The sequence below is a fragment of the Salmo trutta genome, chromosome 39 (assembly GCF_901001165.1).
Source record: "Salmo trutta chromosome 39, fSalTru1.1, whole genome shotgun sequence".
Taxonomy (NCBI): domain Eukaryota; kingdom Metazoa; phylum Chordata; class Actinopteri; order Salmoniformes; family Salmonidae; genus Salmo; species Salmo trutta.
The window spans coordinates 8,470,833-8,496,741 of record NC_042995.1 but is presented as its reverse complement, the minus strand read 5'-3'; the positions used below and the strand labels follow the sequence as shown (position 1 = coordinate 8,496,741).

The following is a 25,909-nucleotide window of genomic DNA, read 5'->3' as shown; positions in this document are numbered from 1 at the left end:
ACGTATTTAGTTGTTTTTCCTTCTTCAAAATAAAAAGAAGATGAGTATACATATTCCCGCTGCGTTTTGGTCTAATCCATACGACAACCGTGACATTACCGACTGGGGTGGGGCACATTGATCATCAGTTATCATATAAAAAAACTGCAAAGCATTTTACATTTTAGCAGACGCTCTTATCCAGAGCGACTTACAGTTGTGAATGCATACATTTCATTTCATGCATTTTATTATTTTTTGTACTGGCCCCCGGTGGGAATCAAACCCACAACCCTGGCGTTGCACACACCATGCTGGCGTTGCAAACACCATGCTCTACCAACTGAGCCACAGGGAAGACATTTGCCTCCAACCTATGACAAAAGCCTGTGATGGCCGGGCTATCTATTCAGAATATTGCAAAATGTGCTTTCACCGAAAAGCTATTTTAAAATCGGACACCGCGATTGCATAAAGGAGTTCTGTATCTATAATTCTTTAAATAATTTATGTTTTTTGTGAACGTTTATCATGAGTAATTTAGTAAATTCACCGGAAGTGTTCGGAGGGAATGCTAGTTCTGAACGTCACATGCTAATGTAAAAAGCTGGTTTTTGATATAAATATGAACTTGATTGAACAAAAAATGCATGTATTGTATTGTATAACATAATGTCCTAGGAGTGTCATCTGATGAAGATCATCAAAGATTAGTACTGCATTTAGCTGTGGTTTTGTTTTTTGTGACATTATATGCTGGCTTGAAAAATGGGGTGTCTGATTATTTCTGGCTGGGTACTCTCCTGACATAATCTAATGTTTTGCTTTCGTTATAAAGCCTTTTTGAAATCGGACAGTGTGGTTAGATAAAGGAGAGTCTTGTCAGAAATAGCATGATAAATATTCACTTACCTTTGATCTTCATCAGAATGCACTCCCAGGTATCCCAGTTCCACAATAAATGTTTGTTTTGTTACAATAAAGTCAATATTTATGTCCAAATACCTCCTTTTTGTTCGCGTTCAGTTCACTATTCCAAATGCAGTAGCCGCATGCACTGGGTCCAGAGGAAAAGTCAAAGTTGCTTTACAGTTTGTAGAAACATGTCAAACGATGTATAGAATCAATCTTTAGGATGTTTTTATCATAAATCTTCAATAATATTCCAACCGGACAATTCCTTTGTCTTGAGAAATGTAAAGGAACTCAGCTCGCTCTCTCGGCCGCACACGTGTGACTGAGCTCATGGCTTTTTTCCAGACACCTGATTCCAATAGCTCTTTTTCTCTCCCCATTCACAGTAGAAGCCTGAAACAACGTTCTAAAGACTGTTGACATCTAGTGGAAGCCTTAGGAAGTGCAATATGACCCCACAGACACTGTATATTGGATTGGCAATCACTTGAAAAACTACAAACCTCAGATTTCCCACTTCCTGGTTGGATTTTTCTCAGGTTTTTGCCTGCAATATGAGTTCTGTTATACTCACAGACATCGTTCAAACAGTTTTAGAAACTTCAGAGTGTTTTCTATCCAAATCTACTAATAATATGCATATCCTAGCTTCTGGGCCTGAGTAGCAGGCAGTTTACTCTGGGCACACTTTTCTTCCGGACGTGAAAATACTACCCCCTACCCCAAAGACGTTAAAGTTTTGTATACTCAGTGTACATTACATTTTTTTATTGCTCTGGTATGGTATATGTGAGGTATCACCTGTATTCATTTCAGTAACTCTATGCCAGTGGAAGGTTAAATAAATAGTCCATTCTCAAATCAAATTCATTTGGCTTCAAAATTGCTTGATTTAAAGCCATAGTATGTGACTTGGTAAGCTGACGGTTGGTATTGGGGAAATATTATGTCACCCATACGTACAGAATAATAATTTGTGTATGTGTGTGTTATGGCTTCTTCTTTGCATCTTCACATTTGAATTATAGAGTAGGCATTAATGCAGATATCATGAACTGTAGCATATGCTATGTTACACTACACCCCCCCCCATCCAGCACGCACACACACACAGGATGTGTAGCCATGAATCGCTGATGAAATATTTAAACTAAGGTAATCATTTGTTCTTTCTTCTATCCTCCCCTTCTCTCCCCCTTTCTCTCCCAGTTCTCTGTCTGTCTCATTCTCTTTCTCTCTCAATTTCTCTTTCTATGTGAAGGTATGTTGTCGTTGCACTCTAGGGGAAACAGGGCGTGACATGCTGAGGTGATTCCACGGAAGACACTGGATAAAGAAAACAACAATTATATCACAGGAAAACACACACGCCTGCAGACACATTGCAACACCCCCCCCCCCCCCCCCCCCCCGCCTACACACACACACACACAAACACACACTCTCTCTCTCACACACACACATTTGATTCTCATGAATAACCATTAAGCCAGTTGCTAAGATTTCCCCCATTTTGACATGTGGACCCTGACGGATCACTCCAGACACTTTTTCGGTCTTGTCTGAGGTATTTTATAATGAATGTCAGAATGGCCATATTCTGAATACACTCTAGCACTAAATCAATGATGATTTGCTACGCTTTTCCATTGAAGGCCATATTGAGGTTAAATCAATGACTGGAGTTTTCAATTGATAAAAAACAAATGACTATCTCATGTTGAAAGTGCAAGTCAGTATAGTGTATTTACTGGTCAATGTATTCCCTATACTATACTTTGACTTGTCTAGTCATTCCTTGTATTCATATTTATTTTGTGTATTATACCTCCTTGACTAATCAATCACATCATTCCATGTATTAGAAAAACAGTTTTGTGTTTGGTTAAATAAGTTATTCTGTACGTTTGTCTCTTTTTTAATGTAGAATATTACATCAAATCAAAACAAATCCAAACAAAAAACTATCTCTGTCAGATCCATTAGCCTTTATCTTCTGTGGCCAGATGACGTGGCGAGGTCCACATCCTGCTGAACATCCAATCACATCTTATCGGTCCCTGCGGTCTGGTGTGCTGAGAGTCATCTGTGTGGTGGTCTCAGGAGGCCATTACTGTGAGTAAAAGATGTCGAAAATACATATTTTTGGTTGAAAAGATGTTTGAAATCGCTTAAGGATCCACCCTTTTTTTCAATTTTCACCTAAAATGACATACCAAAATTAAACTGCATATTCTTGATACCATTTGAAAGGAAACACTTTGAAGTTTGTGGAAATATGAAATTAATGTAGGAGAATATAACACATTAGATCTGGTAAAAGATAATACAAAGAAAAAAACTAAATTTTTTTGTATTTTTTTTGTACTATCATCTTTGAAATGCATGAGAAAGGCCACAATGTATTATTGTTGCCCAGGCGCAATTTAGATTTTTGCCACTAGATGGCAGCAGTGTATGTGCAAAGTTTTAGACTGATCCAATGAACCATTGTATTCCTGATCAACATTTTGTATCAAGACTGCCCAAATGTGCCGAATTGGATTATTAATAACTTTTCAAGTTCATAACTGTGCACTCTCCTCAAATAATAGCATGGTATTATTTCACTGTAATAGCTACTGTAATTTGGACAGTGCAGTTAGAGTAACAAGAATTAAAGCTTATTGCCACTACCACATATGTCTATGTCCTGGGAAATGTTCTTGTTACTTACAACCTCATGCTAATCGCATTAGCACACGTTAGCTCAACCGTCCCACGGGTGGGACACCAATCTGTAGAGATCCTTAAGAGGATTAAAAATAAGTAATTTGCTCACTGGGATCCTTCAAAATCTTGTGTCCTTGAACGTGTGCAAAGCCTGGGCGTCCAACGCTGCCTCTGTGGAGCCCGGGTCGGTGGTGATCATGGGTCAGTGCGGATTCACGGGTCAGTGCGGATGTATATTCTAGTTTATTTGATTTGATTCACATTGCGGTTGCGGTTGCCACAGGATGCTGGATGGTACTTCCTGAATGAGAAGATTCAGAGAGGGTTGGTTAGGTTAGCAATGCAGCTGAACACATTGTCTGAAAAGTGATGTACTGTATACCGAGTGCTGTACAGGACTTACAACACATTCAGATAGTACTGAAGCTTTGTGATGTGAAGATATGGCTGTTACTGCAGTGGTGTGGAGGCTGCATTGTAGGGTCTGGTGGACTGACAGAGTTGGCAGGAGAAGATGGAGGAGCCTGGAGGTCAAAACATGATGAATAAAAATTCAGAAAAATAAAATACCAACTGTTAAAGTCTAAGATATACAGTGAGGGAAAAAAGTATTTGACCCCCTGCTGATTTTGTACGTTTGCCCACTGACAAAGAAATGATCAGTCTCTAATTTTAATGGTAGGTTTATTTCAACAGTGAGAGGCAGAATAACAAAAAAATCATGAAAAACGCATGTCAAAAATGTTATAAATTGATTTGCATTTTAATGAGGGAAATAAGTATTTGACCCCCTCTCAATCAGAAAGATTTCTGGCTCCCAGGTGTCTTTTATACAGGTAACGAGCTGAGATTAGGAGCACACTCTTAAAGGGAGTGCTCCTAATCTCAGTTTGTTACCTGTATAAAAGACACCTGTCCACAGAAGCAATCAATCAATCAGATTCCAAACTCTCCACCATGGCCAAGACCAAAGCGCTCTCCAAGGATGTCAGGGACAAGATTGTAGACCTACACAAGGCTGGAATGGGCTACAAGACCATCGCCAAGCAGCTTGGTGAGAAGGTGACAACAGTTAGTGTGATTATTTGTGTGGAGGAATGTTGCCCATGACACCAAGAACCCCATCCCCACCGTCAACCATGGAGGTGGAAACATTATGCTTTGGGGGTGTTTTTCTGCTAAGGGGACAGGACAACTTCACCGCATCAAAGGGACGATGGACGGGGCAATGTACCGTCAAATCTTGGGGGTGAACCTCCTTCCCTCAGCCAGGTCATTGAAAATGGGTCGTGGATGAGTATTCCAGCATGACAAGGACCCAAAACACACGGCCAAGGCAACAAAGGAGTGGCTCAATAAGAAGCACATTAAGTTCCTGGAGTGGCCTAGCCAGTCTCCAGACCATAATCCCATATAAAATCTGTGGAGGAAGCTGAAGGTTCGAGTTGCCAAACGTCAGCCTCGAAGCCTAAATGACTTGGAGAAGATCTACAAAGAGGAGTGGGAAAAAATCCCTCCTGAGATGTGTGCAAACCTGGTGGCCAACTACAAGAAACGTCTGACCTCTGTGATTGCCAACAAGGGTTTTGCCACCAAGTACTAAGTCATGTTTTGCAGAGGTGTCAAGTACTTATTTCCCTCATTAAAATTCAAATCAATTTATAACATTTTTGACATGCGTTTTTGTGGATTTTTTTGTTGTTATTCTGTCTCTCACTGTTCAAATAAACCTACCATTAAAATTATACACTGATCATTTCTTTGTCAGTGGGCAAACGTACAAAATCAGCAGGGGATCAAATACTTTTTTCCCTCACTGTTTGTCAGGAACCTTTTGACAGCTTGTTATGACAAAAAATATTTACATCAGGTAAAACTGGACAGCTGGATTAGACTGAAGATGTGTATGGTTGAAAACAATGCAATGTGTAAAGTACTTGTGTTCCTTTTTGGCAGAGGAAGCTGGCGCACAGATCACCCCAATCATAACACCCACAGAACATTCTGCTCTATATAACAACTTCCTCTAGATTTGCATTCAGTGTAACTGAGGTACAGTACTGCATTGTAGCATTGACGTCAGTGGAGAAGAATCTGCACCTACCTGCTCTGTGGCCCCACCTGGCTCCTGCAGGAAGTGGAGGTGGAGCAACATGGAGAATAATGAAGATTAAATTTTGCCACCCAGGGAGCAGCTGTTGGGGGTTAACTGCCTTGCTCTGTAAATTTCTTAAGCTTAGATTTATTTTAAATTGCTAAATTTTAACTAGACCATTCAGTTCTTATTTACAATGACAGCCTACACCAGCCAAACAAGGACAATGCTGGGCCAATTGTACAAAGAAAAAAACAACCATTCTTTGTATTATTTTTTGTACCATCTTTGAAAATGTAAGAGAAAGGCCATAATGTATTATTCCAGCCCAGGTGCAATTTGGATTTTGGCCACTAGATGGCATCAGTGTATGTGAAACGTTTTAGACTGATCCAATGAACCATTGGATTTCAGTTCAAAATGTTGTTTCAAGACTTCCCAAATGTGCCTAGTTTGTTTATTAATAACTTTTCATGTTCAAAATTGTGCGCTCTCCTCAAACAATAGCATCATATTCTTTCATTGCAATAGCTACTATAAATTGGATAGTGCAGTTAGATGAACAAGAATTGAACCTGTTTGGCTTTCTGGCAATATTGGATATGTCTATGTCCTGGGAAATGTTCTTGTTACTTACAACCTCATGCTAATTGCATTAGCCTACGTTAGCGCAACCGTCCAGAATCGACCTATTAAGCATCTCTAAAAATGTTGAATTAAAAGAAAATCTATTATGAAACAAAAAATAATGGAAATGGTTCTGCTCCCATTTCCATCTCAACCACTTTGAGTCAGTGTATGTGATCTCCGACAGCAGAAGGTCAATCAATTAACGGTAAATCATTGAATTCCATATTTTTGAGAAATTCTTGGTTTCTTTTTAAAAATTTAGGACCATAGGGTTTTTGAGCTTTCCAGGTTCCCCCAGCTAGAGATGGCAGGATCTGGCGGAAGTCACTAAATGTTTGTAATGTCTTCATTTGAATTGCAATTCTGTTATTAAACATCATAATTGGATTTCTGATTACCTCTGAGATTAACATTGCCACTAAAGCAGTTGCAAGAAATGCATTATGCATATAATAAAAAAGGCTTACTTGATCTCCATTGATGAAGTAAATGAGAAACCGTCGGATGTCTAGTGACGTTGGAAACTTATTACATAATGTACTATATGACATTTTTTCTTCAGGAATTGTAATGTCAGTCACTTTAATAACATTGCCGTCCTCAATAAAGTGATTCATTCTGAACACAGGTGTACAGTAGAGGTCATTCCTGTCCATTAAACAAATAAACTGTCCTGCTATAATGTATGTATGATTTGCTCCATTTTTGTGAATGGTTCTATATTTCATAGTGTGAAGCAATGCTACATAATAAGAATATTTCCTTTTGGGGTAAATTGGAAATGTACAAATTTCTTCAAGAATGAATTTATCAACCTTCGACAGTATCGTCTGCTTCCTTTTTGGGTCCCTACCATACTTGTAATAGAGATATTTGGTCTGGTCTTCAGATGACTTCAAAGGCACGTATTCAATGAGGTTTGCTTTTGCTATCCTGTTAGAATTCTCAAAAATTTTAAATATAGCCATACTGTGCATTTTAAAATTTAATTTTATAACAAGATTATTACAACTATAAACTTGAATTGTTTTATTAGTAGTATTTTGCTTATATAGCTCTGTGTGATCTTGTACTTCGCTAGAATCAAACTCTTGATAAAAAGTTAAAGTTTTAAAAGTATCATCCTCAACTGATGGTAGTATAATTTTTTCGATTAACTTACAGCATTCTTCTGTTGAGAAGTTCTTGAAGGTAGAATATTCATTAGAATTTGAAGATTTATCAGGATAAAGTTTATTTATATTACCTGTTAATTGGCATACGTCTATGCCAATTTTCTCATTTTCATATCCATTATTCTGGGGGGAATAAAGAACAGATTTAGATTAACCTTGTTTTCACATTAAACTAACATGAAGAGAAAGTCACATGTTTTTTTCATCTTCCTATACGGTCATATAATGAAAAACACAAGCAGTATCTTTAACATCACTACTTCTAATGGGCCAGACAACAGTAAAGGATGTTCGTAATATTTTGATTAACAGACTATTGTAATTAACATATACTGTACATGTAGGTTGACGTCATTTTCTTTACCTGTTTAGAAAACATTAATAAAAAATGCAAAAAGTACTACTCTTACCTCCATGCTGCTCCACCTTGCTCACTTCGAGAATTGGAAAAGGAGTGGTGTTGGTTATTTATCAGGTGATCAAATTGGGCGTGGCTGCATAGTGAGCTTTAGTTTTCTGGGACGTTCTAGTAGTAGAGAGCACTTGCTGGAAGATCTGTATCCACTGACAAACACATGAAGAAGTTTTACTCACACTAAGAATATGGAGGACAATGAACATTGATATGAACAATGGATATTGATTTTAAAAGAGGAGAAAAAAACAAGAAATGAATTGGTACTGAAATTGATTAAATTAATAATGAAATGTTAGATGTGAATGTTAATATGTGACTGAAGTAATATAGTGAAATGGTTGAAGTTAGTCTGTTTTGAGGTTAATTAGAACAAGGTTTATTGGGTTTGAAAGATAAGGCCTTTGGGCCTCTAGGGGAAAATCAATAGCCTGCACCTGTTACTATTTGAACTAACATCTGCACCTCACTTTACTTTTTGCATTTCTACTTTCTCAAGCCTGAGATGAGAATGCATTTGTGGTTTAGAAAGCCTAGGGCGGGGATGGGCAACTTTTGTAGGCCCACGGACCAATTAAAAAAATATACATATTAGGAACTCAGTCAATGTCTTAGCTTACTGTTGAGAGTTAGAATAATATAATACAATTTCGAAATTTGGTTGTGCATCAGCAGTCACTCAATAAGCCCATGTCAGCAAAACATTTTTTAGATTGGTAAATTAATCTAGCGGCCAGCAATCTAAATTTGTAGTAAGCATGGTCAAATTACCGACTGGGGTGGAGCACATTGATCATCAGTTATCATATAAAAAAACGGCAAAACATTTGCCTCCATCCTATGACAAAATGTGTAGAATTACAGAAAAATATGTGTAAAACTGCTCATTTATTTCTCTGCCCTATGGCAAAATAAGTAGAATTGCATGAAATCAGTTATAAAATAGCAAAATCTTCTCTTCGCCGCATGGCAAAATGTGTATAATAGCAAGAAACGAACGTTCCAACTTTTGTTTTCTCTTCACTGTCACGATGTGAGGGGGAGGTGCTGCTAAAATGTTTTGCTCACAAGTGAGGGGGGGGGGTCTCGATGTGGGCACGCAGACACACAAGCCACTGCAACCCCTCATGATGATTTCCGGGGAGCTAGACAAATGTATCATATCAATGATTTGTTTGCTTATCGTAATTGGTTTTGTGATTTTTGATTTATTGCATTAATTGATTTAGCTGGTGATTTTATGCCTGTTTCTGGAATTTTGAATGAACTCGCTATACTGTCATCAAAGAGTCATACAAGTGCATGTAGTTTTACTCTGGGAAATCAAATTGACTTGATTTATTGAGGATTTTTTGCCTCCCCTTCTCTCCAGCTCTCTCCCCCTTCTCTCCAGCTCTCTCCCCCTTCTCTCCCCTTCTCTACCCTTCTCTCCCCCTCTCTCCTCCCACTCTCTCTTCCCCTTCGCTCCTCCTCTCTCCTACCCCTTCGCTCCCCCTCTCTCCTCCCCCTTCTCTCCCACTCCCTCTCCCCTTCTCAACGTCTTGTCTTTGGCATTAGCTTAGCTGAGTTTGGCACTGGCTTTGATACCACTTTAATTCAACTGCATGAATGACTAATAGTTCCTAAGAAGTTTCTGGGAAAACAAGATAAACCTGATTGTAGATTTCTCACCTGGATGAGTGGAGGCTTGTCTGAATGAATAGAAGATCAGCCAATCTCTGGTATTTGTGCTATCTGTGTAATACTACAGAGTTTTTCTCTGTAACAGGCCTATAGTGAAAATAATAATGATGGAGGTGGTGGGGGGGGGGGTAGAAAGCATCTGCAGAGGGCAGGGATCTTCCCTGGAGCTGAAAAAACATAACACCACTGTGGCTAATTTGGTAGAGCATGGTGTTTGCAACGCCAGGGTTGTGGGTTTGATTCCCACGGGGAGAGGAGGGGAGGGGAATCCACTGCGATTAACTAAGTGCCTCTTCAGAGCAAGGCATCTATATCCTGTGAGATGTATAGTCAATAAAAGCTAAATCTGAAGATAAACACATAAAATGGAATGTTCCACTTTCAATATTCTGCCTCGGCAGTTACATGCTTCATTATCAACACCTATTCATTCATTTCTTCATGCAACAAACCTAAAAGTGGTTAAAGGTCTGTTTAGTGTAAACAGTTTCATATGTGAATGTAAATAAATAGCTTTTTATTTACTTAAAAAGTCACTCGTCTCCTTTTCACCTGATGTAACACCTGATTTACTTAACAAGAGGCACATCTCAACAGGTGGTCCAGATATGTCATGACATGGCACAAGTGAGGGCCTTACTCTTTTGTGCTCAATTCTTCCTCTTATTGGTTCTGAAGAAATATGACATCACAGATTCCCATCAGATCAACACCTTGAATGCCTAAAAAGTTGTCTAAAAAAGAGTATTTTGTTGAAGAAAAATGACCCTTCAGTTGTGTGTACTTTACTGTATTTATAGTTGGGATGTCGCTGTTGCTTCCAGACAGGCTGAACACCTTCTTCGCTCGTTTTGAGGATAATACAGTGTCACCAACACGGCCCGCAATCATGGACTATAGGCTCTCCTCCTCCGTGGCCGACGTGAGTAAGACATTTAAGCGTGTTAACCCTCGCAAGGCTGCCGGTCCAGATGGTATCCCTAGCCGCGTCCTCAGAGCATGCGCAGACTAGCTGGCTGGTGTGTTTACAGATATATTCAATCTCTCCCTATCCCAGTCTGTTGTCCCCACATGCTTCAAGATAGTCACCATTGTCCCTGTACCTAAGAAAGCAAAGGTAAATGAACTAAATGACTATCACCCCGTAGCACTAACCTCTGTCATCATGAAGTGCTTTGAGAGACTAGTCAAGGATCATATCACTTCCACTTTACCTGCCACCCTAGACCAACTTCAATTTGCTTACCGCGCCAATAGATCCGCAGACGATGCAATCGCCACCACCCTGCCCTGTCCCATCTGGACAAGAGGAATACCTATGTTAGAATGCTGTTCAGCATTTAACACCATAGTACCCTCCAAGCTCATCATCAAGCTTGAGGCCCTGAGTCTGAACCCCTCCCTGTGCAATTGGGTCCTGGACTTCTTGACGTGTCGCCCCCAGGTGGTGAAGGTAGGAAACAACACCTCTTTCGCTGACCCTCAACACTGGGGTGCCACAAGGGTACGTGCTCAGCCCCCTCCTGTACTCCCTTTTCACCCATGACTGCACTCCAACTCAAGCATCAAGTTTGCAGACGACACAACAGTAGTAGGCTTGATTACCAACAATGATGAGACGGCCCAGAGGGAGTAGGTGAGGGCTCTGGGAGTGTGGTGCCAGGGAAATAACCTCTCACTCAACGTCATCAAAACTAAGGAGATGATCGTGGACTTCAGGAAACAGCAGAGGGAGCACGCCCCTATCCACATTGATGAGACCGCAGTGGAGAAGTTGGAAGCTTCAAGTTCCTCGGTGTACACATCACTGACAAACTGAAATGGTCCACCCACACAGGCAGTGTGGTGAAGAAGGCGCAACAGCGCCTCTTCAATCTCAGGAGGCCAAAGAAATTTGGCTTAACACCTAAAACCCTCACTAACCTTTACAGATGCATAATCAAGTACATCCTGTCGTGCTGTATCACCACCTGGTACGGCAACTGCATCACCCAGAACCGCAAGGCTCTCCAGACGGTGGTGCAGTCTGCATAACGCATCACCGGGGGCAAACTACCTGCCCTCCAGGACACCTACAACACCCGATGTCACAGGAAGGCAAAAAAGATCATCAAGGACAACAACCACGAGCCACTGTATGTTCACCCCACGTCCATCCAGAAGGCGAGATCAGTACAGGTGCATTAAAGCTGGGACAGAGAGATTGAAAAACAGCTTCTATCAGCTTCTATTCAGACACCACTAGCACAGAGAGGAAGCTGCCTACCTACAGACTTGATACCATTGGACAATTTAATAAATGTAACACTAGTCACTTAAATAAGTCGCATTACTCATCTCATATGTATATCATGTATCATTCACTATCTATTCTTTACTATCTATTGCATCTTAGCCGCTCTGTCACTGCTCAACCAATTATTTGATACTTATACATTCTTATCCCATTCCTTTACTAGATTGTGTGTATTTGGTTTTGTTGTGGAATTTGTTAGATATTAGGTTTTTTGTGGAATTGTTAGATATTACCTGTTAGATGCTGCTGCACTGTCTGGTCTAGAAGCATAAGCATTTCGCTACACTCGCAATAACATCTGCTAACCATGCGTATGTGGCCAATACAATTTGATTTGAACAGTGCATCCCACTTATAAAGCAGCTGCTTCGTCTTGATGCTCTTCTTTATCAAAAGCTTACATGACGCTTTTCCATTTCAAACAAGCGCGCTCTTCCAACCACCATCCACCGTCTCGCTTCATGCACTTCCTCACTCCTTGCTCCGTGAGGTAGCTCCTGTTATAGTATAGAGACAGACTGAAAGTGTCCTTTCTAGATTGGCCTATGGGGTGTCTAACAGAGCCACGAAACCGAGACAGAACCAACCAGCGGCCAGAAATATATTACACCCATAGTGATAAGACTTACCATAGAGAATCAATAGGAAAAGTTAAGGAGTTAAGTTTCATTATATCAGGCTCCTGCCATGCGCGCATGTTCGAATCCTGCAGCCAACGGTTTAGTTTTTTGTCAGCTCCTGTCAAAGGCACCTCAAATTGCATGTGAATCACTTTTACCACATGAGGGCGCCCTCCACTTTCACGTATCAGTTATGTACAAAACATTATGAACACCTTCCTAATATTGAGTTCCACCTCCCTTTTTTGCCTTCAGAACAGCCTCAATTAGTCAGGGCATGGACTCTACAAGGTGTCGAAAGCATTCCAGAGGGATGCTGGCCCATGTTGACTACAATGCTTCCCACAGTTGCCTCAAGTTAGCTGGATGTCCTTTGGGTGGTGGACCATTCTTGATACACAGGGGAATCTGCTGAGTGTGAAAAACCCAGCAGCGTTGCAGTTCTTGACACAAACCAGTGCGCCTGGCACCTGCTACCATACCTCGTTCAAAGGCACTTAAATATATTTTGTCTTGCCCATTCACCCTCTTAATATCACACATACACAATCCATGTCTCAATTGTCTCATGGCTTAAAAATACTGATTTAACCTGTCTCCTCCCCTTCATCTACACTGCTTGAAGTGGATTTAAACAGTTGTAATGCAGTAACATTATGCCATAATCCAGTCTGTGTAGTCATACTGTGGGATTCAAGTTCCATGTTTTACAGTAGCCAGATGGTGGAAGGGATACCAGCTGATGGTTCATTCATAGGCCAGCTTACCAATGAATACCAGGACCTCTTCCAAGGTAACGGAAAACTCAGACTTTCAAGTGAAGCTGCACATTGATGACACAGTGCAACCAACAGTACGACCACAGAGCAGGATTCCTTTTCACATGAGAGAAAAAGTACAACAGGAGCTTGACACACTAAAAAACCAAGACATCATCGGAAAAAATCAGCGGGCCAACGCCATGAGACCCCAATAGTGGTCACACCAAAACCCAAGACGCCTGATAAAGGTTGTCTGTGTCGACATGCGCCTTCCTAACACAGCAATTCAACATGAACAACACATCACACCAACGGTTGACAACCTCATCCATGATCTGAATGGAGAAGTGGTGTTTTCCAAGCTAGATCTTAATGCTGGATACCACCAGCTTGAGTTACATCCAGACTCAAATGACATCACAACCTTCACTACACATACTGGCCTATTGAGATACACCAGACTGAACTCTGGCATAAATACAGCTGCCGAGGTGTTTCAAAATGCAATACAGCAAATGTTGCATGGCATTGCCAACGTGAGAAACATGAGCGATCACATCCTAGTCTACGGTAGATCTCAGGATGAACACAACGCAAGTCTCAAAGCTAAGTTTCAGAGATTGAGAAAGAAAAATCTTACGCTGAACAAAGAAAAATGTGAATACAGCAAAACAACACGAGTTTTACGGCTATGTTTTCTCAGAGGAAGGCATTTCGGCGGATCCAAAGAAAATCAAAGCCATACAGAATCTGCCAGCACCTCAAAATGCCTACGAAGTTATCAGTCTACTTGGCATGATACAATACTGCTCATGGTTCATACCAGACTTTGCAACAACCACACAGCCTCTTCTTGAGCTCACAAGAAAACATCACACCTGGTCATATGGACTGGTGTGCTGAGAGTCATCTGTGTGGTGGTCTCGGGAGGCCATTACTGTGAGTAAAAGATGTCGAAAATACATATTTTGGTTGAAAAGACGTTTAAAATCGCTTAAGAATCCGCCCCTTTTCACCGAAAATGACATACCCAAATTAAACTGCATATTCTTGATACCATTTGAAAGGAAACACTTTGTAGGTTGTGGAAATGTGAAATTAATGTAGGAGAATATAACACATTAGATCTAGTAAAAGACAATACAAAGAAAAAAAAACATTTTTTTGTATTTTTTTTTGTACCATCATATTTGAAATGCAAGAGAAAGGCCATAATGTATTATTCTTGCCAAGGCAAAATTTAGATTTTGGCCACTAGATGGCAGCAGTGTATGTGCAAAGTTTTAGACTGATCCAATGAAACATTGCATTTCTGATTTAAAAATGTGCCAAGACTGACCAAATGTGCCGAATTGGATTATTAATACATTTTCAAGTTCATAACTGTGCACTCTCCTCAAACAATAGCATGGTATTCTTTCACTGTAATAGCTACTGTAAATTGAACAGTGCAGTTAGAGTAACAAGAATTAAAGCTTTCTGCCAATATCAGATATATCTATGTCCTGGGAAATGTTCTTGTTACTTACAACCTTAACTCAACCGTCCCACGGGTGGGACACCGATCTGTAGAGATCCTTAAGAGGTTTTAAATACGTTCATTTTGCTCACTGGGATTCTTCAAAATCATGTGTCCTTGAACGTGTGCAAAGCCTGGGCGTCCAAGGCTGCCTCTGTAGAGCCCGGGTCGGTGGTGATCATGGGTCAGTGCGGATTCACGGGTCAGTGCGGATGTATATTCTAGTTTATTTGATTTGATTCACATTGCGGTTGCCACAGGATGCTGGATGGTACTTCCTGAAAGAGAAGATTCAGAAGGTGGTTGGTTAGGTTAGCAATGCAGCTGAACACATTGTCTGAAAAGTGATGTACTGTATACCGAGTGCTGTACAGGACTTACAACACATTCAGATAGTACCGAAGCTTTGTGACGTGAAGATATGGCTGTTACTGCAGTGGTGTAGAGACTGCATTGTTGGGTCTGGTGGACTGACAGAGTTGGCAGGAGAAGATGGAGGAGCCTGGAGGTTAAAACATAATGAATAAAAAATTATAAAAAATTACCAACTGTTAAAGTCTAAGATATATGTCAGGAACCTTTTGACAGCTTGTTATGATAAAAAGGATTTACAACAGGTAAAACTGTACAGCTGGATTAGACTGAAGATAAGTGTGGTTCACAACAATGCAATGTGTAAAGCAGTTGTGTTCCTTGTTGGCAGTGAAAGCTGGCACACAGATCACCCCAATTATAACACCCACAGAACATTCTTCTCTTTTTAACAAGTTCCTCTAGATCTGCATTCAGTGTAACTGAGGTGCAGTATCACATTGTAGCGTTGATGTCAGTGGAGAAGAATCTGCACCTACCTGCTCTGTGGCCCCACCTGGCACCTCCAGGAAGTGGAGGTGGAGCAACATGGGGAATAATGAAGATGGATTTTTGCCACCCAGGGAGCAGTTGTTGGGGGTTAACTGCATTGCTCTGTACATTTCTTAGCCTTAAGATTAAGCTATTTAAAATAAGTCTAACTAGACAATTTCGTTAAGAACAAATTCTTATTTACAATGACAGCCTACACCAGCCAAACCAGGACAACGCTGGGCCAATTGTACAAAGAAAAAAACAACCGTTCTTTTGTATTATTTTTTGTACCGTCATCTTTGAAAATGCAAGAGAAACAGAATAATGTATTATTCCAGCCCAGGTGCAATTTAGATTTCGGCCACTAGATGACATTAGTGTATGTGCAAAGTTTTAGACTGATCCAATGAACCATTGCATTTCTGTTCAAAATTTTGTGTCAAGACTGCCCAAATGTGCCTAATTTGTTCATTAATAACTTTTCATGTTCAAAATTGTGCGCTCTCCTCAAACAATAGCATGGTATTCTTTCACTGTAATAGCTACTGTAAATTGGACAGTGCAGTTAGATTAACAAGATTTTAAGCTTTCTGCCAATATCAGATATGTCTATGTCCTGGGAAATGTTCTTGTTACTTACAACCTGATGCTAATCACATTAGCACACATTAGCTCAACCGTCCCGCGGGTGGGACACCGATCTATAGAGATCCTTAATAGGTTGAAGACCCCTTCGAGACAGGATCCCGTTAACGGGATTGATTTTGACAACAGCCAGTGGAAAAAGAGAGCGCCAAATTCAAAACAGCTAAAATCTCATAATTCCATTTTCTCAAACAATCAACTATTTTACACCATTTTAAAGATAAAACTCTCGTTAATCCAACCACATTGTCCGATTTCAAAAAGGCTTTACGGCGAAAGCATAAAATTAGATTATGTTAGGAAATAAACTTCACAAAAAAAAAACGCACAGCCATCTTCCAAGCAACTAGATGCATCACAAAAAACAAAAATACAGCTAAAATATTCACTAACCTTTGATGATCTTCATCAGGTGGCACTCATAGGACTTCATGTTACACAATACATGTATGTTTTGCTCGATAAAGTTCATATTTATATCCAAAAACACCATTTTACATTGGCGCATAATGTTCAGAAATGTTTTCCCTCCAAACCTAGTTGTGAATGAGCAATGAGCACACCTATTACAGAAATACTCATCATAAACTTTGATCAATATACAAGTGTTATGCACAGAATTATAGATAGACTTCTCCTAAATGCTACCGCTTTGTCAGATTTCAAAAAAGGTTCACGGCGAAAGCACAATTTGCAATAATCTGAGTACAGCCCAGAAGACCCAACAACTAGCAAACAGAAACCCGCCATCTTGGAGTCAATAAAACTAAGAAATTACATTATAAATATTCACTTACCTTTGATTAGGTAAGTGAAGGCACTCCCAGGAACCCCAGGAACTCCAGCTCCACAATAAATGTTCGATAAAGTTCATATTTATGTCCAAATACATCCATTTTGTTCGCGCGTTAGGTTCACTATCAAACCCACAACGCGCGTGCTTACTTAGTCCAGACAAAAAGTCTAAAAAGTTATACTACAGTTTGTAGAAACATGTCAAACGATGTATAGAATCAATCTTTAGGTTGTTTTTAACATATATCTTCAATAAAATTCCAACCGGACCTATCCGTTCTCTTTAGGAGTGAATATGAACTCAGCTCGCTCCCAAGTCCTTGCGCATGACTGTGCCCATGCCTTATAATGGGACACCTACTTCCTTGGGCTGTTATTCCCATCAAATTCACCATAGAATCCTCAAACAAGGTTCTAAAGACTGTTGACATCTAGTGGAAGCTTTAGGAAGTGCAAAATGAACCCTAAGTCACTGTACACTGTAAAGGCAATCACTTGAAAAAACTACAACCTCAGATTTCCCATTTCCTGGTTGGATTTTTCTCAGGTTTTTGCCTGCCATATGAGTTCTGTTATACTCACAGACATCATTCAAACAGTTTTAGAAACTTAAGAGTGTATTCTATCCAAATCTACTAATAATATGCATATATTAGCTTCTGGGCCTGAGTAGCAGGCAGTTTACTCTGGGCACGCTTTTCATCCGAACGTGAAAATACTGCCCCCTATCCCAATGAAGTTTAAAATAAGTTAAGAAGACCAGTTCAATCTCCAGCATCTCACCCCTCTCTTCAAACAGGAATAACAACATAGTGTTGAATAACCACTTGAGTAAGAGGACACAATGCAAGAAATCCAAATGTTTTGGTGGTATCAATGCGAACATTGTTGGCATGTTTGTACCGTTAGTGTCACCTGCTTCCTTAATAAGTCCAAATCCTCAGACACCTGCACAGACACACAGACACACGCTTTGGTACCATGCCAGCTTAGTAGGGGGAACCGGAGAAAAGGGGGAACCAGGAGAAGAAGATGTCAGAGAAAGCTTCGGTGACACTGAAGAATCCGTAGACCACCCAGTAGGTCAGCCACTGAGTGTCATCCTCTTTCTTCTTACTCTCTATGGCCTTGGTTCTGATTAGATAACAGGACAGGTGATTAATTATTAATGAATGGATAAAATATACTTGTTAGTTACATGTTTAGGCCCTCTTTACTTACGAGAGGTACGCTGGGGACAAAGCCAATCAGGTTACAGAGGAGAGAGTCTCTGTAGCACCACAGATACAGACAGATCAGAGTGACCACACCTAGAGATCAAACTCAATCTGCAGACATGTCAGACCATCCTCATATCATGATCTATCTCTCTCTCTCTCTGTCAAAATGTGAAATGATACAGTATGCATTCAAATCATTTCAACTACAACATCAACCTCCAGGATCTCTCCCCTGTCTTCAAACATGAATAACAACATAGTGTTTAATGACCAATTGAGTAACTGGACATGTTGCAGGAAATCAGTGTTTTGTGGTACACACACACACACACACACACACACACACACACACACACACACACACACACACACATTGTCTTACTCTCTATAGCCTTGATCCTGATTGGATAACAGGCTAGGTGATGAGTGAATGGATTAATTAATGTTATGCTTTTAGGCCCTTTTTTACTTACGAGAGGTATGCTGGCAAGACACACACACACACACTCAAACTTTGGAATCTAAACGTAAGGCAGTTTTAGCTATTAAAGGTTATTACTGTTTTATTAGACAACTGTTTTTTTAACCGATGTCTGATTTCAGGGATAAAGCTCAGCCCTGTTCACAAACATGGAAATATAGCTAAAATATGTATGTACATGATATGAATTCCAGTTGTCATGTTCCTTTAGGGACCCTTAGTGGTGAGACAATGTATATTGACCCTAGGCTTCAATCTTTCTTTCTTTATTTTGTGCTGGCTGAGTGAAGTTAAATAAATAATATAATATTCCTATTTCTACTTTTACCGATACACTTTCTACAGCAAGTCATTACAATGAAAATTCGAGTATGTTATAATAGACACATTTGGTGGTCAGGGAAGTCAGAATATAGAAGTTTAGACCTCATGTAGTCCTTACAGATTTAGACCTTGTGTTTTTCCTACGGAGTCAGGATGGCCGAGCGATCTAAGGTGCTGAGTTAAGGTTGTAGTCTCCCCTGGGGATGTGGGTTCAAATCCAACGTCTGACTATATTTAGCGCCCATCTGTCACAGGGAAGTCATTACGAATTATGCTGCTTTGGTGTAATACATCACATGTTGATAAAATTGTTTGCTAAATCGATCAATGTAATGTAGTGAACTTCATATTGCACTTGATAGTATGGCAAATACCTAAATAACATTTTTTTTAAACGGTTAATTAAATGAATTAAACCCCTTATTATAGTATAAATTAAAAAATGTATCATAGTCTAAATGAGAAGTTATTCAAATAGTTGAATTAGCCAAAAATGAATACTACTGTAGTCTAGATGGAGGACACGCATATCATTAGCACAGTAGTTGCGTGGCTGAGTGGTTAAGGTGATGGACTAGAAAACCATTGGGCTTTATGAACACCTTCCGAATATTGAGTTGAGACTGGACTCAGAACAGCCTCAATTAGTCAGGGCACGGACTACAAGTTGTCGAAAGCATTCCAGACGGATGCTGGCCCTTGTTGACTACAATGCTTGCCACAGTTGTGTCAAGTTGGCTGGATGTCCTTTGAGTAGTGGGCCTTTCTTGATACACACAGGAAACTGATGTGTGAAAAACACTGCAGCGTTGCAGTTCTTGACACAAACTGGTGCTCCTGGCACCTACTACCAAACCCTGTTCAAAGGCACTTAAATCTGTCTTGCCCATTCACCCTCTGAATGGCACACATACACAATCCATGTCTCAAGGCTTAAAAATCTATCTTTAACCTGTCTCCTCTCCTTCATCTACACTGATTGAAATGGATTTAACCAGTGACATCAATAAGGGATCATAGCTTTCCCCTGGATTCACCTGGACAGTCTATGTCATGAAAAGAGCTGCCGTCCTTAATATGTTGTACACTCTTTATGTCTCTGGTGTGGTATATGTGAGGTATCACCTGTATTCATTTGAGTAACTCTATGCCAGTGAAAGGTTCAAGGCATAGCCCATTCTCAAATCAGATTCATTTGGCTTCAAAATGTATTGATTTAAAGGCATAGTATGTGATTTGGTAATATGACGGTTGATATTGGGGAAATATTATGTCACCTATAGGTACAGAATAATAATTTGTGTATGTGTGTGTAGATGTGTTATGGCTTCTTCTTTGCATCTTCACATTTGAATTAAAGAGTAGGCATTAATTGGAGAAGATATCATGTACAGTAGCATATTCTACAGTACACACATAGAGGAAATTTAGTCCAGAATCACTTATTAAATATTTCAACTGGGATAGTAATGTGTTCTCTTACTCTTCCTGTCACGCCCTGATCTGTTTCACCTGTCCTTGTGATTGTCTCCACTCCCTCCAGGTGTCGCTGAATTCCCCCAGTGTATTTATCCCTGTGTTTCCTGTCTCTATGTGCCAGTTCGTCTTGTATGTTCCAAGTCAACCAGCGTTTTTTCCCGAACTCCTGCCATTGCTATTCTCCTTTTTCTAGTCTTCCTGGTTTTGACCCTTGCCTGTTCTGGACTCTGTACTTGCCTGCCTGACCATTCTGCCTGCCTTGACCACGAGCTTTTCTGCCACTCTGTACCTCCTGGACTCTGATCTGGTTTTGACCTTTTGCCTGTCCACAACCATTCTCTTGTTTACTCCTTTTGGATTAATAAACATTGTAAGACTCCAACCATCTGCCTCCTGGGTCTCGCCTTGTGTCATGATACTTTCTCTCTCTTTCCCTCTCCCCCCCCCCTCTCTCTCTCTCTCTCTCTCTCCCTCTCAAATCACATTTTATTTGTCACATGTGCCACATATAACAGGTCAAATCAAATCAAATGTATTGGTCACATACATATGTTTAGCAGATGTTATTGCGGGTGTTGTGAAATGATTGTGTTTCTTGCTCCAACAGTGCAGTGATATCTAAGATGTAATATCTAACAATTCCGCAACAATACACACAATGTCTGAGCGGCATAGACTACAATAGAATACAGTATATACATATGAGTATTTTTTTTAACTTTTATGTAACTAGGCAAGTCAGTTGAGAAAAAATTATTGTTTTCAATGAGGGCCTAGGAACAGTGGGTCAACTGCCTTGTTCAGGGGCACAACGACAGATTTGTACTTTGTCAGCTCGGGTTATTATATCAGAGATTTGATCTTGCAACCTTTCGGTTACTAGTCCAATGCTCTAACCAGTAGGCTACCTGCTGCCCCAGGAGGTATCAGTAATGCAAAATATGTACACATTATAAAGTGACTAGTGTTCTATTATTAAAGTGGCCAGTGGTTACAAGTCTATGTATATAGGGCAGCAGCCTCTAAGGTGCTAGTGATGGCCTTGAGATAGAAGCTGTTTTTCAGTCTCTCAGTCCCAGCTTTGATACACCTGCACTGACCTTGCCTTCTGGATGATAGCGGGGTGAACAGGTAGTGGCTCTGGTGGTTGTTGTCCTTAATTATCTTGTTGGACTTCCTGTGACATCATGTGCTGTAGGAGTCCTGGAGGGCAGGTAGTTTCCCCCCGGTGATGCGTTGGGCAGACCGCACCACCCTCTGGAGGGCCCTGCGGTTGCGGGCAGTGCAGTTGTCGTACCAAGCGGTGATACAGCCCGACAGGATGCTCTCCATTGTGCATCTGTAAAAGTTTGGGAGGGTTTTAGGTGCCAAGCCAAATTTCTTCAGCCTCAAGAGGTTGAAGAGGCGCAGTTGGGTGGACCATTTCAGTTGATCAGTGATGTGTACGCCGAGGAACTTGAAGCTTTCCTTCTTCTTCACTGCGGTCCCGTCTATGTGGATAGGGGGGTGCTCCCTCTGCTGTTTCCTGAAGTCCACGATCAGCTCCTTTGTTTTGTTGATGTTGAGTGAGAGGTTATTTTCCTGGCACCACACTCCCAGGGCCCTCACCTCCTCCCTGTAGGCTGTCTCGTGTAGACCTTACCGTGAAATGCTTACTTACAAGCCCTTAACCAACAATGCATTTCAAGAAATAGAGTTAAGGGGAAAAAAATCTAAATAAACTCAAGTAAAATATAAAATAAAAAGTAACACAATAAAATAACAATAACGAGGCTATATACAGGGGGTACCAGTACTGAGTCAATGTGCGAGGGTACAGGTTAGTTGAGGTAAATTGTACAAGTAGGTTGGGGTCAATGTAAGTAGTCCAGGTGGATATTTGATTAATTGTTCAGCAGTCTTATGGCTTGGGGGTAGAAGCTGTTAAGGAACCTTTTGGATCTAGACTTGGCGCACCGGTACCGCTTGCCGTGCGGTAGCAGAGAGAACAGTCTATGACTCTCTCCCCCTTCACTCCCTCTCTCTCTCCCGTGTCTCTGTCTCATCCACTTTCTCTCTCTCTCTTTCTCTTTCTATGTGAAGGTCTGTTGTCGTTGCACTCTAGGGGAAACAGGGCGTGACATGCTTAGGTGATTCCATGGAAGAGACTAGATGAAGAAAACAACAATTATATCACAGGAAAACAAACACGCACACATGCCTGCAGACATATCTCAACACCACACACATACACACACAAACTTGTTGTTGTTGGAAGGCAAGATGTGATAATAGCCATGCCTGTACAATGTATTGGCTTTGACATCAACTTGGCTGAGTTTGGCATTGGCTTTGATACCACTTTAATAACTCTACCTACTTGTACATAATTACCTCAATTACCTCGACACCGGTGCCCCCCACACATTGACACAGTGACACATTGACTCTGTACCACTACCCCCTGTATATAAAGCCCCGCTATTGTTATTTACTGCTGCTCTTTAATGATTTGTTATTCTTATCTCTTACTTTCTAGGGATTTTCTTAAACTGCATCGTTGGTTAAGGGCTTGTCAGTAAGCATTTCACTGTAAGGTCTACAGCTGTTGTATTCAGCGCATGTGACAATTGTTTTTGATTTGATTTGATTAAATGGTATGCATGACTAATAGTTCCTAAGAAGTTATTGGGAAGACATGATAAACCTGTCTGTAGATTTCTCACCTGGATGACTGGAGGCTTCTCTGGATGAATTCCAGGGGTTTCCATTCTGGGTTTTTCTTATCTGTGTAATCCTTTGTGCACTTTTATTCATGACAGTTTAACAGACAGTTCCAGAGTATTTGTCTGTAATCATTTTAATGTGATAACTTAATTTATATATTTTTTTTATATAAATGTTGGATTTTATTAATGTTCAATTAACATGTCTTATTTTGGTATAGTGATACCGAAAGAGCACAATTCTTTAGTTTCTCTGCATTTGTTGTTTTGGCTTAATCCTTATAATCCTGATCTCCGACCAAAACAGTTCCAGAGTATTTCTCTGTTATAGTGACAGGACACGACAACACACCTCTACGCTGTTCTATTCTCAGGAAACATTTCTACTCTGTTCTATTCTCAGGAAACATCTCTACTCTGTTCTATTCTCAGGAAACATTTCTACTCTGTTCTCTTCTCAGGAAACATTTCTACTCTGTTCTATTCTCAGGAAACATTTCTACTCTGTTCTATTCTCAGGAAACATTTCTACCCTGTTCTATTCTCAGGAAACATCTCTACTCTGTTCTCTTCTCAGGAAACATTTCTACTCTGTTCTCTTCTCAGGAAACATTTCTACTCTGTTCTATTCTCAGGAAACATTTCTACTCTGTTCTATTCTCAGGAAACATTTCTACTCTGTTCTATTCTCAGGAAACATTTCTACCCTGTTCTATTATCAGGAAACATTTCTACTCTGTTCTATTCTCAGGAAACATCTCTACTCTGTTCTATTCTCAGGAAACATTTCTACTCTGTTCTATTCTCAGGAAACATTTCTACTCTGTTCTATTCTCAGGAAACATTTCTACCCTGTTCTATTCTCAGGAAACATTTCTACTCTGTTCTATTCTCAGGAAACATTTCTACCCTGTTCTATTCTCAGGAAACATTTCTACTCTGTTCTATTCTCAGGAAACATCTCTACTCTGTTCTATTCTCAGGAAACATTTCTACCCTGTTCTATTCTCAGGAAACATTTCTACTCTGTTCTATTCTCAGGAAACATCTCTACTCTGTTCTATTCTCAGGAAACATTTCTACTCTGTTCTATTCTCAGGAAACATTTCTACTCTGTTCTATTCTCAGGAAACATTTCTACTCTGTTCTATTCTCAGGAAACATTTCTACCCTGTTCTATTCTCAGGAAACATTTCTACTCTGTTCTATTCTCAGGAAACATTTCAACTCTGTTCTATTCTCAGGAAACATTTCTACCCTGTTCTATTCTCAGGAAACATTTCTACTTTGTTCTCTTCTCAGGAAACATTTCTACTCTGTTCTATTCTCAGGAAACATTTCTACTTTGTTCTCTTCTCAGGAAACATTTCTACTCTGTTCTATTCTCAGGAAACATTTCTACTCTGTTCTCTTCTCAGGAAACATTTCTACTCTGTTCTCTTCTCAGGAAACATTTCTACTTTGTTCTATTCACATGAATCATCTTTGTTTTGTTATATTCTTAGGAATCATTTCTACTCTGTTCTATTTAATCATTTCTACCCTATTGAATCATTTATATTCTGTTCTGTTGAAACATGCCCATTCTGTTATATTCTAATGACAACATCTCTACTCTGTTCTATTCTCAGGAATAATCTATTTTATATTCTACTGAAACATGTCCATTCTGTTATATTCTAATGACAACATCTCTACTCTGTTCTATTCTCAGGAATAATCTATATTATATTCTACTGAAACATGTCCATTCTGTTATATTCTAATGACAACATCTCTACTCTGTTCTATTCTCAGGAATAATCTATATTATATTCTACTGAAACATGTCCATTCTGTTATATTCTAATGACAACATCTCTACTCTGTTCTATTCTCAGGAATAATCTATATTATATTCTACTGAAACATGTCCATTCTGTTATATTCTAATGACAACATCTCTACTCTGTTCTATTCTCAGGAATAATCTATTTTATATTCTACTGAAACATGTCCATTCTGTTATATTCTAATGACAACATCTCTACTCTGTTCTGTTCTCAGGAATAATCTATATTCTATTGCCTTGAGCTGTCTGTTATAAAACACATGGTTATTCTCAATGGGATTAAGGACAAATAAAACCAAACAAAAAAGGACTAAATGGGCCGCATTGAATGAAACTTCTCTATTCTGAACGTCTGATTAGTTCCTATACACAGCACTATGTTCATAATACATACATAATATATTCATAAAAATGATAAGTTCTAAAACATTTCAATATGAAAGCGTTGTGACCAAGTGTATGCCATCTACATGGATGTTATGTATGTACAACAAAGTTGATTGGCCCTTGTTGAACTCATGTAGTTTGATACATCGCTGGGTTTCTATTTCTAAATCCCTTTTCCAAAAAGTCCCACTTTACCTAACATCGTTACTAAACTTTAGACAAACCAGTTACCACACCCCGGTGCCAGAGATGGTTCACTTTGGAAACTCCTTTGGTCTCCACTGAGATTGAAATTATTCAAAATATCAGATTGGGCAATCCTCTGGAGTGGGCGTGGTTTACAGATTTGCCCCGCCCGCGGTGTCTTTGATTGACATAGCTCAAGAGCATCTGCAG

The 25,909-nt window shown here is 39.9% G+C and overlaps 2 long non-coding RNA genes across 2 annotated transcripts; both read right to left on the bottom strand.

The window, feature by feature from the left end:
- Positions 1–2,796: 2,796 nt before the first annotated feature.
- Positions 2,797–5,961, bottom strand: LOC115179481 (uncharacterized). The gene is made up of 4 exons (XR_003872903.1): positions 5,711–5,961; positions 4,010–4,130; positions 3,716–3,907; positions 2,797–3,007 (listed from the first exon to the last, which is right to left on the bottom strand). It is a non-coding gene; the product is annotated as an uncharacterized LOC115179481 (long non-coding RNA).
- A 1,610-nt stretch (positions 5,962–7,571) lies between these two features.
- LOC115179483 (uncharacterized) lies at positions 7,572–8,160 on the bottom strand. The gene is made up of 2 exons (XR_003872906.1): positions 7,917–8,160; positions 7,572–7,629 (listed from the first exon to the last, which is right to left on the bottom strand). It is a non-coding gene; the product is annotated as an uncharacterized LOC115179483 (long non-coding RNA).
- Between the last annotated feature and the right edge of the window lie 17,749 nt (positions 8,161–25,909).